This window comes from Sus scrofa, chromosome 4 (genome assembly GCF_054392235.1).
Source record: "Sus scrofa isolate SSC_HxYL_T2T_F1_AM1 chromosome 4, Sscrofa_HxYL_maternal_Yorkshire_Landrace_v2.0, whole genome shotgun sequence".
Lineage (NCBI taxonomy): Eukaryota > Metazoa > Chordata > Mammalia > Artiodactyla > Suidae > Sus > Sus scrofa.
In genome coordinates this window covers 35,751,623-35,766,859 of record NC_139386.1, presented here as the reverse complement: position 1 = coordinate 35,766,859, position 15,237 = coordinate 35,751,623, and the positions used below count along the sequence as shown (strand labels likewise).

The 15,237-nt window shown below is 44.1% G+C and overlaps 1 protein-coding gene across 1 annotated transcript in view; it reads right to left on the bottom strand.

The window, feature by feature from the left end:
- Positions 1 to 15,237, bottom strand: part of RNF19A (ring finger protein 19A, RBR E3 ubiquitin protein ligase) — a 1,069,816-nt gene that overhangs the window by 981,041 nt on the left and 73,538 nt on the right. The window lies entirely within an intron of this gene.

Genomic DNA, 15,237 nt, shown 5'->3' with positions numbered 1-15,237 from the left:
GCCCTCTGCCTCCTCTCTGGTCCGGAACTTGGGAACTTGCTACTCTTGGGCCTGAGAGCACCTGGATAATGCTGTGTATTGGCGAGGTTTGGCCTCTAATGGACTAAGAAGTTGTCCTGACTTCCTTGAGGACTTTGTTACTCCCTCAGGGGCTGTGGTGAGATCCACTGACCCTGGCTTCTTGGGTTATTTGTGATGTATAGGGACAAGTTTCTCCCAAATTCTGTAAGGAAACATTTGGATCAAAAGAGAAATGAACAGGAACAGGACACAGAAGGGACCCTAAGCAATGGATTGGTGGATGTGCAAAACTGCACCTATCTTGCAGACAAAGGAACATCGACTTTAGCTAATCTTGCTCAGGCGCGTTGGTCACAGTCTACTGTGCACTTTGTTCCTATGAAAACAGTGACCTGTGACTTTGCAGATGCTGGGAGCTTTAGGCCCCATTTGATGGTTTTCCTGCTTCTCCTCCTATCCCTTCAGCTGTGGCTGGATCAGATCAAACACGAACCTCTACCCTCTAGTCCCAATGTCTGTGCTTATAGCCGATACCCCTAATGGTACACCAAAGTAATAGCTCATCATGCATGAATAGAGAATAGTGCGCAATAAGGACATTTTCCCTGAAACATGACAACTTAATCCCTGAAATCCATAGTTTGTAGCCATTTCAAAAAAGAAAGCTTTCAGAGTTCCCGTTGTGGCTCAGCAGGTTAAAGACCTGACATTGTCTCTGTGAGGATGCAGACTGAATCCCTGGCCTCACTCAGTAGGCTAAGGATCCAGCGTTGCAGCAAGCCGTGGCATAAGTCACAGCTGCAGCTCTGATTTGACCCCTGGCCCAGGAACTTCCATATGCTGCATGTGCAGCTATAACAAGAAAAAATAAAAAGAAAGTTTTCAACAATATGTACTCATTACTCTGCCTTAGTTAGCAGAGTGGGATGGAGCATAATTCAAACTTGTATTAATTTAGGATTGCTGTTGACGTCATATTCCGCCTGTGGAGAGACATGGCCTGTCTTGTCCCTGAATTCTGCCAGATCACCCTCACCACTCAAAAAAGCAGCCATCTTTGTCCCTGCTTCTACTTTAGTAGTTTAATAGTTAAGATTAAGAGTTTGGCACCATTCTCCCTTTAGTAGACTCTCTAAAACTCCAGATATTCATAGAATGAGAATTTTTAGATCTAGAAGGAAATTGGAGCCTCTAGTCTTTGATTGTTACTGAGGGCAGAACAGCAGGTTGCCAAGGAAACCAGAGAATCCTCTGGTTGTTGTTTGTAACATGAAGTCAAAATTGTTCTCTGTGCCTCTGAAGAAATAAAGTAACACGACTTTGTCATAATTGCCCTCCTTGAGATCAGAGTCTTTTAAACCAATTTACAGCTTATTTTCATGATCATAGTAAATCTGGAACCAGGCCCAAGGAAAATGCTGCTGTACCCAGATTTTTTTTTTTTTTTTTTTTGTCTTTTTGTTATTTCTTTGGGCCACTCCCGCGGCATATGGAGGTTCCCAGGCTAGGGGTCAAATCGGAGCTGTAGCCACTGGCCTACGCCAGAGCCACAGCAACACGGGATCCAAGCCACGTCTGCAACCTACACCACAGCCCACGGCAACGCCAGATCCTTAACCCACTGAGCAAGGGCAGGGACCGAACCCACAACCTCATGGTTCCTAGTCGAATTCATTAACCACTGTGCCACGACGGGAACTCCTGTACCCAGATTTTATCTCATTTGCAGCCAGGGTAAGCGTTGTGGTGTTTGCAGTGATCTCCGTTCCTATCTAAGGCTCACGTGCTTCTGGAGTCAGTGTTAGACGCAGCCCTAGATAACACTGAGTACTTAGGAGGAGTATGAAATTGTCCCAGTGGAAGGTTAGGGGGTCATGATGGGACCAGGGGAGCACCCAAGTTCACCAGATGTTCCAGAAGTGAAAACTGGCAGGTCTGGTGACTGGTCTCTGGGAAAGCGGGGTGGGGTAGGTAGTCCTAGATAAAAGTCAGCTATCTAACTTGACTGTGACACGAACCAAGATTTAGAGTGCAGAGATGGGAGCTATGTTGTTAAAAGTAGAGAATGCAGGTTTCTCTTTATACTTGGATTTGAGGGGACATGCAGGGGAAACACAGTCATCCTTGGCTGAACAAACACTGCAAGCTATTTATGGAGTTGCCCTGACTGTGAAGTTCAGGTGGTGGAAAGACCCAGGACCTTGGTTCTCTTGGGCCAGGTTCTCCCACTAAGCAACTATGGTCCCTTAAGCACATTGTAACTTTTCTGGAGCTTCCATCTGTGTGTGTGTGTGAGTCTAAAATGAGAATATTTTCAAGGTGTGTTTTAACTGTGGCCTCTATAGCCAGATGTGATTGGATTTGCTCTGCCCCTTCTTCCAAGATGGCATACTTGGTTGTTTTTTTCAGTCCACGTGTTTGCGTAACGTACAAAGACAGCCATGCCAGCCAGTATCATGGATTTTTCAGCCGAGTTTATGAGAATCCTTATGGCTCTGTCAGTGCATCACTTGCCTGTGGGGATGAAACCTAGTGCCTTGTGTGGTGGTTGCTTTTTATTTCCTTTTTTTTAATTTTTAAAAATTTCATTGGAGTATATGGTTGATTTACAATATTGTGTTAATTTCTGCTGTACAGCAAAGTGATTCAGTTATACATATACACATATCCAAACTTTTCCAGATGCTTTTCCCATGTAAGTTATCACAGAATATCAAGTAGAGTTTCTGTGCTACACAGCAGGTCCCATTGACCATCCACACAAAAGTGGGCATAGGCCAATCCCAATCTATTTCTTCAATTTCTCTTTCAAATACTTTGTTGTTAGTGTATAGAAATGCAACAGACTTCTGTGTGTTAGTCTTGTATCCTGCAATATCACCTAATTTATTGATGAGCTCTAATAGTTTTCTGGTGAGGTCTTTAGAATTGGTTAGAATTGGGTTACTTTCTTTCTTTCTTTTTTTTTTTTTTTTTTTTTTTTTTTTTTGTCTTTTTGCCTTTTTCTAGAGCCGCTCCTGCAGTATATGGAGGTTCCCAGGCTAGGGATCTAATCAGTGCTATAGCCACCGGCCTACACCACAGCCATAGCAACGCCAGATCCGAGCCGCATCTGCAACCTACACCACAGCTCATGGCAACGCCGGATCCTTAACCCACTGAGCAAGGCCAGGGATCGAACCTGCAACCTCATGGTTCCTAGTCGGATTTGTTTCCACTGCGCCATGACAGGAACTCCAGAATCTGGTTACTTTCTAAGTCAGTAACAGGACTTGGACTTGCAGCACTGGGCTGATTCACTTGCTAAACCATCTCTGGGACTCGTTGGTTTTTTGGGTGTTTTGGGTTTTTTTTTGTTTTTTGTTTTTTTGTCTTTTTAGGGCTGTACTTGTGGCATATGGAGGTTCCCAGGCTAAGGGTCTAATTGGAGCTATAGCTGCCAGCCTACACCACAGCCACAGCAATGCCAGATCCGAGCTGCATCTACGACCTACACTGCAGCTCATAGCAATGCCAGATCCTTAACCCACTGAGCGAGGCTAGGGATCGAACCTGTAACCTCATGGTTCCTAGTTGGATTCGTTTCCGCTGTGCCATGACAGGAACTCCTGGGACTCATTTGTTATTGTGCAACCCTAGAAAAGTTTTTTTTTTTTTCTTTAGGTTGTGGTAAAATTTATCTAATGTAAAATTCATTGTTTTAACCACTTTAACATATATAATTCATGGCTTTTAATACATTCACAGTGTTGTGCAACCATCACCATTTTGTAGTTCCAGAGTGTTTTCATCATCCCCAAAGGAAATCTCACACTTTTTTTTTTAGGGCCACACCCACAGCATATGGAAGTTCCCAGGCCAGGGTCAAATCAGAGCTGCAGCTGGCAGCCTATGCCACAGCCACAGTAATGCCACATCTGTGACTTAAAACGCAGCTCACGACAAGACTAAATCCTTAACCCACTGAATGGGGTCAGGGATTGAACCTGTGTCCTCATGGATACTAGTTGGGTTCGATACCACTGGGCCACAATGGGAAGGAAATCTCATCCTTGTTAAGTAGTCTCCCTCCCCTAGTCCCTGGCAACCATGCATCTGTTTTCTGTTTCTATGGATTCACCTATTCTGAACATTTTACATAAATGGAATCATACAGTATGTGTCCTTTTGTTTCTGGCTTCTTTCACTTAACATCTTTTCAGGGTCCGTCTACATCATAGTAGTGCTTCATTCCTTTTTATGGCTGAATAATATTCCCTTCTATGGATATACCACATTTTGTCTATTCATGCATTCGGTGACAAATATTTGAGTTGCTTTCATGTTTTGGCAATTGTGACTAGTGCTGTTATGAACATTTGTCTACAAGTTTTTGTTTGAACACCTGTTTTTAGTTCTTTTGAATATATAGCTGGGGATGGGATTTCTGGGTCATAGTGTAATTCTGTGTTTAACTTTTTGAGGAACTGCCAGAATGTTTTCCACCATTTTACATTCCCACCAGCAATGTGAGAAGATTCCAATATGTTGGTTGAATTAATCCACTTTTGGTGGAAGTTGTTCCAAAGCTCAACTAAGATTGGGACTAAACAAATGAGGGGAAAAAAAGAGCAGATCTGGGAACATGTGCCTTCATTATTCTGTCATCTTGTTTTCTGACTCCTCTTTCAGGGACCTTTATACTGGACTGAGTTTTTGCAACACCGAAAACCTGGTTTTTTTCCTCCCCCAGTTGTCATTGAAACCGGAACTGCCTGAAAGAACAGCTGAACAATTCATCAGGCTCGTGTGGCTTAGAAGGACCTGCAAGCTCACTCTAGATGAGATTTCTAATGACACAGGCTCCAGTGAGGATGTTACAATGTCACGGTCACACATTATGGGCACATTGTTTTAAGCCTGCGTGAAAGATTTTGCTAAGCCCAACTGCCTCGAGCTTTGCATCAACTGCTTAGGCAGACTGCCAGACCCTCTGCCACATTCTTTTCAGACCGGAAAGATTGTTGGGTATCCTTCACAAATATTTCTTGGGTGAAACAATTCGGTAGATATAGATATATGTACCCTTGGCTGAGGCAAAGGCCAATGGGATTTTTGTTGTTAATTAAAACTTTATTTGGAGTTCTCCTGTGGCACAACGGGTTAAGGATCCGGTGTTTTTGCTGCAGCAGCTCGGGTCGCCGCTGTGATGCGGGTTGAATCCCTGGCCCGGGGAACTTCTACATGCTGTGAATGTAGCCAAAAAATCCCCAAATAACTTCATTTTTGTTGAGGTAAAATTTATATACAATAATACTTAGAGATTTTAAATGTACAGTTGGGTGAGTTCTTTCTAATGTATACACCTGGGAGTTCCTGTTGTGGCTCAGCAGGTTAAGAACCTGACTAGCACCCATGGGGATGTGGGGTTTGGTCCCTGGCCTCGCTCAGTGGGTTAAGGATTTGGCATGGCCACAAGCTGCAGCATAGGTCAAAGGTGTGGCCTGGATCTAGCATTGCTGTGGCTGTGGTGTAGGCCGGCAGCTGCAGCTCTGATTTGACCCCAGCCCAGGAACTTCCATAAGCCGCAGGTGCGGCCCTAAAAGGAACAAACAAGCAAATGAACAAATGTATATACCTACCCAACTCCCCAAATAAGATGTAGAACATTTCTGTCACCCCAGAAAGTTGTCTTCTCTCCTTTCCCTTTCAATCCCTGCCCCCACCCCCTAGTAGGCAGCAGTATTCTTGTCTTTTCTTGCCATAGATTAGTTTTGTTGAGAGGAAATTATATCATAAGAGGTGCCTCCCACCCACCTCCATCTCATCTTAGGTCTTTGTCCTCCATCAGCATTACAATTTCACTGAAATATGCAAGGCAGAGCGGACACCATGGCCATTCTACTATGTGGAACAGGAAGTTCTCTGGGTATTGAAGCTGATTCCCAGGTCAGAGCTTCGCCAAGAAAATACAGTCAAGGATGACCTCAAGGTTTTAAGTCTAAAACGCTCTCCGCGTAGCACCTTAGACGGCCATCTTTAGAAAACCCCTGGTTTTGGGAGCTCTCCAGGGTACTGGACTTCTGCCTTGAACATATCTCTTGACACTGAAGACTAGTGTTCTATGCCTGCGTCCAACTATTATTTCTGTGTTTTGAACATAATCCTCCTTATTCCAGTTTTTAATTCTAAAGCAAATTTTGCATGCCTATGCCTATCTTTAAGATATCCACTCTATTTTCCCATCTCTCCAGCCACCACATTAGGCCAAATGTAGTGGTCTTCCAATTTAGCACTTCCCAAATTTTAATGTGCCAATGAATCACTTGGGGATCATGTTAGAATGCAGAATCTGATTCCAGGTTTGGGGTGGGGCCAATAATCTGCATTTCCAACAAACCCCCAAGTCAATTTGATGCTGCTGGTCTGTGGACCACATTGAATAGCAAGGCTCTAATTTTCTTACTTTCATCTTTGCCTTTCAACTCTGGAGTGATCATTTTTCAAACATAAAACCTTTCAGTGATGTCTAGTTATGCTTAGAATGAAATAGAGACTCCTTACTGTGGCCAGAAAAACCCTGCTGCATGGACTGGCATCTATTTACCTTTCTTGCCACACCAGGTACACTTTTCCCCTCATTCTTTACCCTTCAGTCACATCGGACTTTGATGACACTTATAGGGGACCACATTCTCTCCAACCCCAGGGATTTGTGCATGCCTTTTCCTTGGAAGCTTCTCTTTTCTATAGGACTGCATTTTTCTAACTCTTTGGGGCTCAGCTGAAATGTTTCCTTCTGAGAAATACCCATGTTTCATTATTCATGGTGAGCTCCACAGATAATGAAATATATCTATTATATTCACTGTTGTACTCTCACCTTATGGTACACATTCAATAAATATTTGAGTGAAGAAGTATAAATAGCACAAGCTCTACCCAAACTTATCTTGGTTAACATAGTTTTTCATCAGTTATAAGTAGACAACTTGGTTTTTTTTTGGCTGGTACTCTAATCACTGATCATTGCATTCCTGAACAATTGCCCCTAGGTTTCTTTCTAACTGTATCTCTAGGATTTCCTGCTTCTTCATCCGTCATCTTCTCCATCATCGATTAATGAACATGAAGCACCTAAGTATGTTTATGTCTTAATGCGCAGATCCTGTTATTGTGGTACCAAGACATGGCAAAAAGAATATTGCCGATGTGGGAGAGTTGTTAAAGATTTTGAGATGGAAAGGTTTTCCTGGATTATCTAGGATCAGATTCAGAGGAAGGTGATGACAGAAGCAAAGGTGAGAGGGAGAAAGACATTTGAGGTTGCTATGCTGCTAGTTTTGAAGATGGAGGAGAAGCAGTCATGAACCAAGGAATGCAGATGGCTTTTGAAGCTGGAAGTGGCAAGGAAATGGGTTATTCTCTTGAACCTCCAGAAAGAACACAGTCCTCCTGACTCATATTAGATTTCAGATCTCCAGAACTGAAACATAATAAATTTGTGTTGTTTTAAGCCACTTGATTTTTGGCAATTTGTTATATCTGCAATAGAGAACTAATATAGTTAATAGCACAGGGAACTTTCCAAAAGCCAAGTTGCCAACCAAAGAGCAACATCAGGCCTACCATGTTAACTCTTTTTTGTACAAGCCTGTAGCCAGTGAATTCACAAACATGTGAGAGAGATCAGCCAAGACCAGCAGAGCTGCCTACCCAAACCACCATCAGTGAACACAGCCAACATGAAAGCACTTCTCAGCATGATTATTATTGTGGGCAACAAGTGCTTATTATTTTAAACCCCTAAGTCTTATGGTGGTTTGTTATACAGCAATAGCTAACTAGATTGCATGGAATTTTAAGTTCTTTGAGTAGGAATTCATGAGCCCAGTCCATAGACTCTGTCTTATCTCTTATGTAAATACATTTTTTTTTTCTTTTTAGGGCCACACCTGTGGCATATGGAAGTTCCCAGGTTATGGGTCAAACCAGAGCTGCAGCTGTTGGCCTATGCCATAGCCACAGGAACGTAGGATCTGAACCTCATCTTTGACCTACGCCACAGCTCATGGTGACGCCCGATCCGTAACCCACCGAGCAAGGCCAGGGATTGAACCCGCTGCCTCGTGGATACTCATCAGGTTCGTTACCACGGAGTCACAAAGGAAATTCCCATAACAGTTTTACTTCTATTGGTCTATTCCATGTCACCCAAACAATCCTTGTTCCTTCCTATCATGATATTTTCTCTCTGTCATTGCTGTATCTGGAGTGCTTTTTTCCATCTTCAGCGTGCCTCCGATTTCGGAATGTAATTGACAGACATTTGGCATGTACTTTCATGAGCATCCTAGTTTCCAAGTCTAGTCAACTGATACCACTTGGAATTTGGTTAGAATCATGCCGTGTGTTACTAGCATTAAAAAGGCTTTTAAGTCATAGCCATCTGCAAACTCTCAAAAGAACAAATACTTTAGAAAACACTTCCCCCTTAGATCAGAAAGTAGAGTTGGTAACAGAGCTGCCAAAGTTATTTTTTTTTCTTCTATTATTGAGAGGGAAATTTATTGATTTTTGAGTGCTTATGGAACTTTTGTTTCCTGGGTCCCATAGCCGGGCACTCTGGTACTCTCGCTGGCACTTTAACATTGATTGTAAAAGCTTAGAGCGTATTTAACCTGCAGTTAGGCAATTTGGATTTCACTGCCATCTAAGAGTTAAACTACCTACAGAGGCTTGAAACCAGCCAGTGTCCTGAGGGAAGAGCTGCAAATCTTGTTGACAATCACAAAATGGCAAGTCGGCAAATGCTCTCATTGGGTTGTAAAAAAGAAACACAAGAGCTAATATTTATGGAGTGCTTACTCTGTGCCAAGCCTTGGGCTCACTCATGGGAATATGGAGTTGAATAATACAGAAAACGTCCTTAACCTGATGGAACTTATAATAGAGAGTAAAAACAATAACAGTTAAAGTCAGAAGTAGGTAATTTCCTGAGGTCAGCAATGAGATATACAGGCATTTGAAGGTGAAAAAAAAATTGTGATGTAATCCCAAGAAAACCCTGGTATCTCTCGTATAATATAACCTCATTTCAAATTTTTATGTCAATATCCTACACAACAAATGACTTATTGAGTGCTAATTATGTCATAGGCGCTCTGTCTGATACCAGGAGGAGATGGACGACATAATCCCCGCCCTCGTGAATCATATGTTCCACTTAAACATGAACAGCACTGGGGACAAAATATCTGGGACCACAAAAGTGTGGTTCAAATTACATTATTTGCATATTTTGCACTATTGAAATTTATGTATTTTATCATCAAACACACTCCTAAAATTATAGTCTTTTCCGGCCAAACTCTTTGATATAGAGACATATAGATTAATCAGATGATTAGAGTTGTGAATGAACTGCAAGAATAAAAGAGCTGGCCCTGGGACTTCTGGTCATGTGTTCAATGGACTCCACATGTATCTCACTATTTGTTTGGTGAATGTTCTAAAAAGAGCCTTGGATTTGAAATCAAGCGTTCCAGTGTCCACTTTGCTGGGAAACACAGCTATGTGAATTTGGGCAAATCACATCACCTCTTCTCTCCTATAAAAACAGGAATTTCAGCTCTGCTCAGCTGACCTATATTACTCACATATAGTTGTTATTTGTATTTCTCTGTCATTTCTTTTTCTCCCTCTGTAATTTCTGAAAGTCTAAATTTGTTAGAGCAAACCAGCGATCCTGAGACAGCACGGTCCTGTAAGACTAACATCATGTGTTACTATCACTCATTTCAACAGCAAGAACCTGAGGGAGCAAAGAGCAGTTGCTCATTGAAGAAGGCGTCTTTGTATTTAGACAAACAGGATTTGGGGCACAAGCCACAATGAGTGGTCAAGGAGTGTGAAAGCCTGTTGTGGCAACTGTTTCAGAAAGAACACTTGTCTTCAATTTCTGTGTGTTAGCGCTGGCATGGGGACCAGGACAGGGGGGGGGGGGGCATGGGTGGCTTTGTCATTCTGCCCAACCACAGACTCAGGGACTGAAAATAATGCCTGAATTTGCACTGAATGGTTCTGCTTTAGTTGCTGGGGAACCTCTGAGGAGTCAGTCTTTGAAACTCAGTCATATTAGAAACCGCTAAGGGCAGGTTAGGGAGATTTTTTCACCTGAAGATGTAAAGAAGAATCAAATAAAATGACAAATATAATAATATTATTAAAATCCCCTGAACAGGGATGCCTTGTTGTGGATCGGCAATAACGAACCCTGCTACCATCCATGAGGACTTGGGTTCCATCCCTGGTCCTGCTCAGTGGGTTAAGGATCTGGCATTGCAGTGAGCTGTGGTGTAGGTCGCAGATGTGGCTCTGATCCCGAGTTGTAGCCTGCAGCTACAGCTCTGATTCAATCCCTAGTCTGGGAAGGTGGCCCTAAAAAAAAAAAAAAAAGAAAGAAAAAGAAACCCCTGAGCAAATAGTGATGCTTTAAGAATTTCCAGATACTGGTTAGAGGGGAGCCCATCTAATTGCATCTTCCTAAGGAATCTTGGATGTAAAATCCCTGAGAGCCCCAAACTGATGGCTCCCTCCTTAACACCTGGGTGAAGAATGATGATGGGGTGGGGGTGGGGGAATATTCAGGAGACTATCTAGGGCATCAGTATTTATGAGGAACCATTAATGTGTTAAATACAGAGGGCGGGGAGTTTCCTTTGTGGCTCATCGGTTAACAAACGTGACTAGGATCCATGAGGATGTGGGTTCGATCCCTGGCCACACTCAGTGGGTTAAAAATCCAGCATTGCCATGAGCTGTGGTGTAGGTCGCAGGTGCAGCTGGGATCTGGCATTGCTGTGGCTGTGGTGTAGGCCTGCAGCTGTAGCTCTGATTCGACCCCTAGCCTGGGAATTTACATATGCTGTGTGTGCAGGTGCGGCCCTAAAAAGCAAAAAACAAAACAAAACAAAACAAAAAACACAAAACAGAGGGGACCCTCTATCACAGCTGCCACCTGGCTGCAAAGAAAGCCTTGTACCTCACTGAACACCATCTTTCCAGATACACACACACACACACACACACTCTCTCTCTCTCTCTCTACCATCCCATCCCTACCACAGCCTCATGATTTGTAGAGTCAACTTTTTATTCTTATATAAGGTATGTTTTAGTTAGCCGTGGTTAAACATGTCTTCCGTACATCTTCGTGGCAAATACCTAATCCAAATGTGGTGTCTCTGGTGCCCCAGGGGATCTTGGAGTCTTCCCCTGGTATCTGTCACCACTGCTTAGTGGGTGCAAGAACCTTTTAATTTTAGCCTGAGTAAATCCCACTGTGGAGGTGGGTCTGTTCTGTGCAGAGATGCCTTGTCAACAGGGGGGACACCAGAGTTGTGAGATCGAGGTGTCTAGAGCGAGGGACACCCAGGCGTCTAGAGAGACTGGGTGTGTAGGCCAGCTTGGGCCCCTGCTGGCTGGGTGAGGCCGAGCCAGTTGTTCCTTAAACTTGCAGCCTGTTTTTGCCTTCTCTAAAGTGGAGACGCTAAAGCAGTGCTATTTAATGTCACAAGGTTGTTGCTAGAATTAAAAGAGCTAAATAATGCATATGAAGTTCTTAGCACAGCCTCGGGCATCTTGATGAACCTCACCAGGGGATCCATCAGGGCCCTGGCAGGAGCCAGGCAGCCGTTCAACCTGGGTCAGCTGAGGCGGTTTAATAACGGGGCTATAGGTGTTTATAAAGGTATTGGGAGGGTTTGAGGGTTAAGTACAAGGGATATTGCAGAACAACGGGGCGACTGACAGTATAACCGCTGGAGGGGCCAGGGGAGAGAGTGGGTCACAGAACCCAGAAAGGGGGGTGCTGCTTGGACAAGCCCACCCCCACAGGAGCTGAGGCCCTTTTAGGAGCACACAACCGGCCCATGAGATCTGAAGGGAGGGGGCATCATACCTGGGGAATTAATGTTCCTCTGTCACTCTCCTCCTGTCTCCCCCTCAACTCCTGCTAGTGCCTCCTTTTGGCTGAACCCAACTAGAAGAGAACCCATTCGTACAGCTCAGAGTAGGTTGGAGAGACCCGCAGAAAGTATCCAGTAGAGTTAGTATTAAAATCTCATCTGTTCCGGTGAGCCAAGGAGACACCCAGTCAGTCTAGGTTAGAGAGCCAGCTAAACCACTGACTACCCAACAGAGACCCAGCATGGGGAACAGGAGAATCCCCTGGCAGTCACCTCAGTAGGTAAATAAGAAATCACTATTAACCAGAACCTCTGTTACATGTAAATGATACTTTTAAAGCAAATGAAAATTTCAGTTTTTTTGCATATGGAATTTCCCGAGCTAGGGGTCAAATTGAAGCTGTAGCTGCAGCCACAGTAATGCCAAACCCAAGCTGCATCTGTGACCTACACCACAGCTCACGGTAAGGCTGGATCCTTAACCCACTGAGGGAGGCCAGGGATCAAACCCATATCCTCATGGATCCTAGTTGGCTTCTTAACACACTGAGCCACAACGGGAACTCTGCAAATGAGAATTTGAAAACCCTTTGTTCTCTTTAGTGATGTATGCTTTCTCTTTTATATAGTTTACTCAGCAAACACACAGATAACACAGGGGCAGAATTTACCCAGTGATTTTCTGAATTCGTTGTGATTCCTGATCCAGTCGAACACAGTGAATAAAAATTCTGATACCTTTCCAAAGTTCCCAGCAGGTGTTCCTGTCATGGCACAGTGGAAACAAATCTGACTAGGAACCCTGAGCTTGTCCGTTTGATCCCTAGCCTTGCTCAGTGGGTTAAGGATCCGATGTGGCCATGAGCTGTGGTGTAGGTCACAGATGAGGCTCAGATCTGGTGTTGCTGTGGCCGTGGCGTAGGCTGGCAGCTGCAGCTCCAGTTAGACCCCTAGCCTGGGAACCCCCAAATGCCTTGGGTGTGGCCCTAAAAAGCAAAAAAAAAAAAAAAAAAAAAAAAAAAAAAAATCCACCAAGTGATTCTAGAGTATTCAAATGTGAAATGTGTATTAGCTTGTTAGGGCTACTATAACAAAGTATCCCAAACCAAGTGACTAAACAGAAATTCCTTGTCTCGTGGCTGTATAGAAGCCTGAGCTCAAGGTGTCTACAAGGGCCCTGCTCCCGCTGAAGGCACCAGGAAGGCGTCTGGATCAGCCCTCTCTCCCAGCTTCTGGTCGTTCTTGGCTTGAGCAACCTACGTTCAGTCTTCACACAGAGTTCTCCCTAAGTGCTGGATGTGTCTCCGTGCCCACATTTTCCATTTTTCTAAGGACACCAGTCCTACTGCGTTAGGGCCCTCCCTGATGACCTCATTTTAGCTTGATCACCTCTGTAAACACCCTATTTCCAAATAAGGTCAAATTCTGAGGTATTGGGCGTTCCCTGATGGCCTAGTGGTTAAAGATTTAGCACTGTCGCTGCTGTGGCACGGGTTCAATCCCTGGCCCGGGAACTCCCACATGTCAAAGGTGCGGCCAAAAATAAAATCTAAGGTATTGAGGGTTAGAATTTCAACATATATTTTAATGGAGGGGAAACAATTCAGCCCATAACAGAATTCTTGGGGCCACTCTTTCCTCTTCAGGATAGATAACGAGAGCTAGCTGTGTCATGCTTCCATGGAGATATATAAGCACTTTCCTACGTGGAATGATAGACTCTATCTGGGGGGAGCCTCAAGTGGGATGACTTCATGATATTCTTCAAGAAATAAAGAATAAGGGCAAAGTTAGTATAAATCCACCAGCTCAAAGGCAATTAGGACTGAGCCTAAGAAAACAAAGCACCCAAACAAAGCCCTTGATGTTACAGGAGCAGCAAGACAGAGTCCCTTGGGGACTTGCAGCATCCATGTCCCTTCTGGCCACTCCTGGAGGCAGCCGTTGCCCAGACCAGTCTTCAGTGTCAGCAAAAGGTCTTTTGGGAGTCTGCCCACATCTCCCGGCGAGCCAGACGCTACCTGAAACAGCTTAGACTTTCTCCCTCCAAAAGAACTTGAACACAGGTAGCTAGTTACTTCCTAACCAACTTCTTGCCCTGTAGTCCTTGGTCAATGACAAAAGGCAACTCGTTTTTCTCTCCCTTTCCCAGGCCCCCTCTCTCCTCCTCCCGCTCCCTCATCCCAGTATCTCCTACACTTTCTTGTATGCTTATCCCCGTACTGTTAAATGCCTCACCAAGTGTTATTATTTCCCAGGATGTCATCCTTGGCCCATCCACTTTTCTCCCCTGTCTACCCCATAAAGATAACCATATTCAGTTAACTGTGGTTTCAACCAGTTGCTCCAGTTTCTCTGTCCTCCAAGTCTGTGTCAGACAGATCTCTGCATTTTCTCTGCTAAACCACATTGCCACAGCAACAGTTTCTGTCTCTTTCATCAAACTCTGTCTTGTTTGTCATTATATTTCCTAGTCCCTCAGAATGATTGGCATGGGATTGTCACTCAATAAATATTTGCTGAACTGTGCAAGACAGAATGATTCCAGAATATTTATTTTGACACCCTTCCTGAGCCTCAGACGCCTACTTACATCTGCCATCTTATTTTTCTCTAGACGCCTGTGAATCCCAAACTGAGCAACTCTCAGTCTGGTTTGCTTGTCTCTGGATGACTCAACCACTGCCCTAACCTCCCACACTGGATGCTCAAGTCTCCATTCTCAACTCCTCTCTCCCTCACACGCCCTTCCCATCTCCAAACAATCATGAGGCCCTTCCACATGCATCTCCTCCATGTCTCTCAAATCCATGCCCCCTGGAGTGTAAGCTCCGTGTGGCCAGGAATCTTTATCTGTTTTGCTCACTACAATATCCCCAGTGCCTAGAATTGAGTCTGCCACATACTAAGGGCTCAAAAATATCTGTTGAATGAATAAAAGCTATTGACACCTTAGTTCAGAGCACACAGCATCAGTTATCTATTCTGCTTAACAAACCCCTTCAAAACCCGGTGTCTTAAAACAATGCTAATTTATTATTTCTGACGAGTGGTTCTTAGACTGGTCTTGCTTGGGCTCACTTCTATAGCTCTGGTGCGAGAGTTGCTGGGGTGGCCGTCTGACTGAGGGGCGTCCATTCTCCACATTGCCTCCTGTAGGCTAGACTGACTCCTTTGCAGAGTGGTGGTCTCAGAATTCCAAAAAGAAGAACATGGAAGCTTTTCGGCCTCTATTTTTTTTTTTTTTTTTTTTTTTGGTCTTTTTCCC